Below are 8686 nucleotides of genomic sequence, written 5' to 3' on the forward strand. Positions count from 1 at the left end.
TGAGGAAGCGTGGTAGTCTGGAAATACAAGCACTTAAGAATTAGCTTCTGGCCSAAAGCTTTAGGATCAATGTTCATTGCTTCTCATCATACCCTATGCTGTATGTGTGTAGATTCCTTTTCTAAAGGTCATAAACCCACATCAGTTTTAATTGCCCCACTTAAGATTTGACTGTCTATAAGACGTATAAATAAAGCTGACTGCTTTTGTGAACAGTTTAATTCTTAATTCTCTGGTTAGTCTGGAAAAAAAATCCAGAGTCTCCTTGCCCACTATGTCGTCCTCCTCCCCCTGTTATAATAACAAAAAAAAAAAAAGTACAGGTTATAAATAACACAAGTTATCTAACATTTTGCCATATAAGGAATGTACAGGACTGGAAATGCTGATTTCTTTTTTGCCTTCAGAATTTAAATTAAATGGACTCTGTAGCAAACTGAGTATTCCCAGCAAAAATGGCTTTTTGGTCATATTGATTGTTAGTGCTGTTGTTCTTGTGTGTCAATGTGAGTTTAGCTGGCCTGTTTGTTGGTATTTCAACAGCCAAGAACCATCATGTTTGACATTATATTGCTAAAACGTATCAGTTGCCAATCAATTTGAAAACAAGGAAAATGGGCTTCCTTCACTGTTGTGCTATGCCCTGTGTAGAGGGAGTTATTTGTTAAAAGCTTATGGGACAACTATCTACTCACTGAAGCCTACCATGAGCTCAGCAATACWGTCTTTATCATCACTGCTGTCCCTAACCAGAGAACAGATATTCTGGAGGCAGGCATAGTCAGTGAAATGTCTCTGAAATGCCCTCCAGTTAATTCATTTGGAATTAAAGACGGGGAGGCAAGATACGAAGCTATTTTGAGCCTCTCTCCCTTATACAGGACCATAAACATCAGTGACTGAAAAACAGTTTTGTATCCCTTGGTAACACTAGGTTCAAGAATCATTTCAYGAATAAAGTATCCAGCTACCAGGTTATTGACAAACCAGCACTTACTTTCCCTTATCTCCTACACTATTTGCTCATAACCAGATGTGAAAATATTTCTGTAAGTAACGGAAAATAAAGAAGAAATTAACTGATTTTTGGAAGTGAAGTGCATTAAAGCAATGAACTGCAGTACGTATTCTTTATGCGTGTACAACAACGTAAGGAAACTGTGGGAAGCTAATTTGCAAGCCTGTTTACTGAATACCTGGAACAACTCCCATTTCCCATTTAAATTAGCTACAGGAAGCCTAGTGTCTAATTTGCTTCCCCAGTACCTGCTTGCTTCACTCATTTATGTCTTAGCCTTACACATTTTAGTAGACCATCTCTCTTGGCATTTCAGGCATGCTTATTGCTGCAACTATAGTCTGTAGTAACCTCTCCAGGGAAAAATAAATGCAAAGTGCTGGCACACTGGACTGCCTGGCTTTGTACCTACTTTGCACTACGTGGGCACAAACAGCAATTTGGAGTTCAGGGGAACAGCAGGTCAGGTTCATAATATCCAGCAGATTCTAGCCCTAAAACAGTATGAAGCTGTTACATAAGTAGAGACTTTGAGGGAACAGTCTCCTTTCTGCAGTTAATACTAAGCTTGTTCCCTCTCTGGAAACATCTAGATATCAAATGTTTAGGCAAACAAGATGCATAAGCTGTGTAATAATAATATTTTAAAAAAAATCTCTTCCACACACTGCAACACTTTAAAGCTTTTTTCCAAACTCATCTTCTCTGGGGCAACCCAAGCTGTGAAGAGGGCCTCTAATGTCATCAAATCTGGCCTCTCCTGGGAAGAAAAGGGAACGTGGCTTTTGACGTGAGAGCTGTTCATGGAAAATGTCCCAGTTTTAGTCCATGTGTTCTGGTCTCCAGACCTTTGAGCTTGAAAACTCAGCTGTGTGTCTCTAGCTGGTTGTGGACTGGGAGTTAATGTTACTGCTTGTCTTTCCAAAGGTAGATTTCTCAATGGAAAAATGTGAGAAGTGTCAATAAATATGACAGTTTTGAAAGCCTTGGGCCAAGCTTTCTGCTTGCCTCTGGACGTAGTTGAACAATGGTTCTTCATCGTCCGTGGCCTATGTCTTGTCTTAGCCAAAAGTCAACCGTGTTGAAGATGCTTATGAGATAGGATGTGGAGGGTAAATGCCTCTTGTTTAGTGGCTGTTCCTCTTAAACTCTGCATTAAACTCTTGTTTACTCAAGATTAAGATTTGTAATGGCACAAAGCACGCTGAGGAGTATTTTAGGTATCTCCTTCAGCCACTGCAGGTAATATACTTTCACCAGCCAGTCTGCCCTCGTGTTAGAGGCTGGCCCTTCGATAGGACGATACATACCAGTTCAGCTTTTTGTTTTTTACATTTATTTGTTTGCTATTGACAACAGAAGAAAATTCCTACATTCTTTTCTCTCTCCTCCCTCCAGAGTGGTTGGGATTTATCCTTGAATGATTACATGATCTGTTTCATGCTAATTAAGTAGAAAGCGAATAAGAACTATCATTTATGGAGTCCTTAAGCCCAGAGGTCTTATTTTACATTTCAGTACAAGACTGAAGGAAATTGAAAACATTATTCCTTAGAGAACTGAGATATAAAAACACTGGGAAGTATTCATGTAAGCAGAGCCCACAGAAATATCTTTCATATATGCTCCCATTTGTTAAAACAAAACTGTACTTTTTTAAGCAAATGATGAAAATTGAATACTATCCTCACAGTAGGAATATTACTGGTATCGTTCTTATKGCCAGAATGACCATCTCCCTCTGGCCTTAGAAAACTTGATAGCATCCTTTACAATAAAATGGAATTAGAATTTACTCCAGGAGATGACCTGTCATCTTAAAGCTATTGTAATTTGCTCAGCATTCTTCTTTAAAATAATGATTCAAAGTAAGGTTGGAAAAAGAACTGTCATTCTTTGAGTATCAACATTTGATCCACTGTTTTGACTCTTCTAAGCACATATCATTATGTCTTCCTCAAATGCCATACGTAGTGAATGAAATGCCTAACCAGTAGTTAAGAACTGCATATTTTTAAATCAATACTGAACAGTAAGTAGTTCAATGCAGTTCTAATAAAAACACAGCTAGCAACCTGGAGCCTGCAGCTGTTTCTTTTGCTTCCACAATGGCTTGGGATTCATTTTACAAGCTTTATTACACTACATGATCTCACGTTCTTCGTTCTCCAGGTAGATGAAAACATGTTCATTGAAATGAACTTCTTCCTGTGGGGCCACAGAACGCAGTTAGGTGGAGATAGACGCGTACACAGGCGGTAAATATTTATAGTACTGAGTCACCTAGCTCTTGATAGTACTGCTAAACTGAATTATAACTCCCATTGAACCTGTCTAGATAGGGCAATTTTAAAGCAAGGCTCATTGTAAGACAGGTGATCGGCAGAAGAAAGCCTTGAGCTGAATCAAAATACTACTAGAATAGGTCAGTCGTGGTGAGACTTTGGAGACACTTTAATGGGCTTGGATAGAGTTATAGGTCAAATCTGTCTCTTACCTAAGGTCTTGAAATACAATCAAGTGATTCAGTGGAAGGTGTATTGGGAAGGCAGGAACAAGCTATGAGGAAGAGTCAAAACAATTTATCTTTGAGATGAAGAGGTTCTGAAAAAAATCATTAAGACAAGACCAGCAGAGAGCTGCTCTCTCTGGTGGATATCTCAAGCAACTTTGGGATACCAAGGTGGTGACCCATTTTGCTGCCATGCAGCAAACTGGGGATTTTTAACCATAATGTGGAGTAGAATGAAGCCATTACTGCAAAGTTGCATAAAGTTTGTAAACCCAGACCGCGTGAACRTCCTTCCATCAAATGTGGGAAATACTAGCTCAGCCATACTATCCTCCATGGCACCTTCTTGAAGGATTGAGTATGTACCTATCAAAATCCCTTCAATTTCATGGTTTTTCACTGGCTACTGATACCAATGAAGTGCTTCACGAATCCTTCCATACCCAAAGCAGCTGTTTTGCACCTGGTTTTATGGGAAACTGCGAAATGAGATTTTCTCAAGATTTTTTGAGGGTTGAGAACAGAATGTGACTTGATGAATTTAAAACATTTATATGAAGCTTTATTATACAAGGAAAATCATAAATTCTGGTAGAATTCAGTAATAGAAGTCTAAACTCTCAGGACCTCATGTTTCACATGATTTTTTTACTGACTTCTGATTACTTTTTTTTTTTTTTTTTTTGAATCAGTAAGGCTGATTATGGTGGGTAACCTTGGAAAAATCTTTCATGTCAATAGTAAACCATAAAAGATTTGCTTTTCTACAGAGAAATAATTCATAGTGAAAACATAATACTATAAAGTGATTTTCAGTAATACAAAATACTGTGCTAAGACTACTTGAAAATTTTCCTTCAAGGTGGAAATCGAGTTGTTAGTTGAACATTAGTATCTGTTTTACTTACATTTCAATTTTTTGTAAGAAACTTTCTTTTTCTTTTCTTCTTCTTCTTCTTCTTTTTTTTTTTTTTTTTTTTTGTCTGGAAGTTCTTTCCTCCTCCAATTTCTAGTGGAAAAAAAAGTGTCCAGCCATTTCAACTGAACAGGTTTTTGGCTTTCAGGTTTCCAAGAAACAAGGCAAATATATCCACTGTATCCCTTCTCTAAGTCACTTCATTTTACTACAGGGCTGTAGATTCACAGCTTAGTAGAACAATAGTRTGCAGTGCATGCCAGCAGATCTGCTGAAAAATCACACCTCTGCCCCCACAGCATGCAATATGTGGAGAAGAAAAAGGCAAAAAGGAGAAAGGGGGAGGGAGATGTATACAAGCTTTAGTTACATTTTGTGGGCCCAATCTTTCTTTCCTTTATATCATAACAGCTCCAGTGAGAATATCCCCCTTAGAACTAAGTGTAGAAGAGGATGGTGTGGGTGAGGTGGGAGGGAAGAGTTGTGGAAATAAGAGAAGAAAATGTGTGAAGGGTGAGAAAACCGATGCGAGAGAGAGAGAGAGGAGAGATTGGAAGACGGCAAAAAAAAGAAAAAAAACACGAGTGAGGAGAGTTGGTGATGGGGCGGGGCAGAACAGGCAGGAAGGAGCAGGACACAGAAGATCCTACAGCCAGTGTCATGCTTCAAACCAGAGGAGCCAAGCTGGGGTTTCCAAGCTGAGGAGCTGCCAGGAGACCATGGCAGTGTCTCTGTCTACTGCTGCTGCTTTTCTGCATGTGGGAGTTACTTGGCTTAGTGTCTTGGCTGCRTTTCTCCTGGAGGAATAGTTGGGAACTGGAAAGACATGACCTTTTGCCCTCCCCAATCTCTAGTTCCTGCTCCTCTGAGCTGTTGGCCCTGTGGAAGAGCAGAGAAGGGGTGGCCAGGTTGGCTGTGTAGGGGGAGATCYTTCTCATGGAGAGCAGAAGGAAGTTCACTAAACTGGTAGCTGCAGATAAAATATTTACTGTGGTGGAAAGAGATACACAAACATGTTTCATTCTTCTACTATTAAACTGATAGCAGGTAGCATGGCTGAGTGAGCTAGGTGATCCTATTTCAAAAGGTACCTCTGAGGACTCATCTTCTCCATGCTCTGTGCTCCCATATGTTGTGTGAATGAGATGACTTCACTGGGGCCACTATCTCGTAGTGGCAAGAAGGATATATTCCAGGAAAGCTATTAAGTGAAACGTCTAATCCTGATGCCAATGGTGTTTTCTTTTCCTCAGCGGCAAACTTCCTTTTTTCTGTCTTGTGTGTTAGCACGCTTACATGAATTATAAAAATCCACCAGGGAGGCTGTTCTGCAGTAGGACAGTGTAGTGAGACCCATTGTAACTCAAGAGCACATCATGGATGAATGAATATAACAGAACAACAGAAAATCATTAACAGTTCAGAGGCCAGCTAAGTGTGCTGACCATAATTTATTTATATTTGCTTAGGTTTCTCTTCTGATTCTGACTAGATATAAATAGAAAACTTGTTCAGCTGTATCATGGATCCCAGGGAGAACTGCACCTTGAAGACTGGTAGYATAAGCGTGCTCAGTTCAGCCTTCCTCACCAGCTTGAGAATGCTGACAGACATCTTTTGGTGAATCCTGTTCAAGTGGTGTAAGACATTCCCATCTCTAGTAACAGAAGGTAGTAGAATTAGTCAAATAGCCCCCAAACTCCAAGGGCTTCCTTCATGGCCTTGTTCATGTTGGTAGAGTTCAGTAATGGTGAAGCAAYAGACTGAGGAAGAAAACTGCCTCTTACCTGCTAGGTACGGTGTTTTTTGAAGTTTTAGAGGTCAGAGCTCAAATCTGAAATGTCCTTTGGAACGAAGGGGATGTATATGTTCTCCATGCAGGCCCAAGGTGACCAGCCCCTCCAGCACTTCCTTTCTTCTCARAAAGGAGACATCAACACAGAGCAGTTTGCTAATTTGCACATCGCTGCGGAGAGACTTCAGACCCTAACAGCTCTCCTTAACAAGTGCTTTGCCAGTTTCTCCATGTGCCAAAGCCATGTGCAACACTATCCTTGTTCTCTTCAATGTGATAGTGCCACTGCTTCTCGAACTGAGTGAGATGGGGAAGATGGGGCTGGATTGCAAAACTCCACAAGGGAAGGAGATCATTTCATATTCATGGTCTTTGCCCGTTTATAGTGGGCATTTTGCTTGCAGCTGTGATATTTTGGTGATAAACAAGCCACTAGTTGTGTGCTATCTAAATTGGAATCTGAATCTACTTTTTTCTGTAGATAGAGTGCCTTTCTGGGGGCTTTTAATATTCACTGGATGTGTTTATGATAAGACCATTGGAGAGAATCTCATTTTATATATTTTAGAAGAACATGCTGCCACAAAATCCTTTAAAATGAACTAGTCTATGGCTTATTCAGCTTTCTAACTTAGTCTTCCATGTCTGCTGCATGAAACGGGGGGAGCATATGTGAGGCAAGAACTGAAGTGAAATTTGAGCTAAGTTACTGAGTGGTTTCACAGTCATCCCCTCAGCTGAGGTGGTCAGAGAAGGATGTTAGTATCAGTGACATTCTCCAGTTAAACCTCTGCTCCTTTCCCTGGACCAAAGCCAAAGTCTGAAAGGGAAAACCAAGAAGCCATCAGCACCACAGCCCTGCCAATAGACATGCAGCTTCACACAGACAGGAGACCAAGAGATGTGATTGACAAAGAAGAATATGTGTTGGCAACAAGTGCTCAATTCACATTTTAAACAGAACACAGCAGGCAAGTTTCCCAATGAGTTCAACATTTGGTCAGGGATATGAGTTCCTATAAACATATTTGTAGTTATGCTAGTGACTAAGGCAACCTCCTCATCTATCAGCAGGCTTATAACGATGAATTCCCATGTGAGGAACAGTCAGTTTGAGCTGTTTTCAGAGCCGTTTCCCCAAATGGAACAAGATGGTCCCATGGAGGATGCAGGTTAACWGCTACCTCTGCCCTGGAGACCATGATGAAGCAAAGAAGAGAAAATAAAAGAGGCCACTGAGATAAAACTTTCAAACACACTCAGAGGACTTGGTTSCTTTGGTGATAATTGGCATGTAGGGTGTTAATTGCTTTGGGTGACTGATGATGCTATTTAGAGTGGCACAGGTACTGGGAAGCCTGATTCTCATGGATTTTGAAATCTGAGCTCCAGTACAAAGAGTTGGGCCATTCGCAGCTACTGATCATCTTTTCAGCGAGACAGACCGTCCTGATTTGCAAGCGTCTTTTGAAAGTGGGTCTTGAGATAAAAGACTGACATTTCCCAAGATGCATAAAAAACTTARGAGCCCTTTTTTCTGATATTAACGTTTTTTTAGCAAAGGTAGTGGTAGATTGGGTGGTAGATTATAGTTTTTCATTAAGAAATTATGTAGGTAAGGCCTCCAAAAAGCCATGCAGCTGTTGTTCCAATCTACTTCCAGATTTCCGAAGAGTTCTGCTTCTCTTGCTGGAAATTGCAATTGATGTAGATTCTCAATCTGTGGTACTCAGTCCCCAGGGAACGGGCGACCACCCTTCTTTTCTTGATGAATACATGGATAAGGTCCCAAATTTTTCTCCCTTGAAATGTGGGGTCATGATACAGAAGAGGCTGAGAACCACTGATCTATATTTATAATTTCCTATTTTGTGCCAATCCTTGTTATCATTCTTCTAATATACAGCGCTTTTATCTTCCCAGGGGTCTACTTCCTTTGAAATATTTTCTTGGCTTTTTTTTCCTTATTCATATTTTTGCACTGACATCATCTGAGTGAAAATAAACTTATTTTTGGTTTTGTATAAAACTATAAAAGTTTTGAAACCCAATATTGCTACATTTCCAGGGACTTCATTGTACTTTGGTCTGATTATCCTCTATTTAAAGTTAATGGCTAAATTGTAATTGACCCAATAGGAGCATCATCTATAAAGAAAAAAAAAAGATGTATCGGATTGTGAAAGAAACAGATTATTTCGTAGCCTTTTTCTAAAATGGAAAGAGGTAATTAAACAATTGGGTTGGGTTGGCATGGCCTATATACCTATTATGTATGGTGAATGTTTCGATATGCTTCCCTTATCTATTTCTAATTCCTGTCTGAGCCAATAATACTTCCAAAAATACTTAGGCAGAGGGTGAACTCACCAGTGTCCTACTAAATAATACTTTGCCTATTTTTTTATGATTCAGTCACAGTAGGAAGGTTAACATCATTAAAGT

The sequence above is a fragment of the Rhea americana genome, unplaced genomic scaffold (assembly GCF_003343005.1).
Source record: "Rhea americana isolate MKP2758 unplaced genomic scaffold, rheAme1 scaffold_10, whole genome shotgun sequence".
Classification (NCBI taxonomy): Eukaryota; Metazoa; Chordata; class Aves; order Rheiformes; family Rheidae; genus Rhea; species Rhea americana.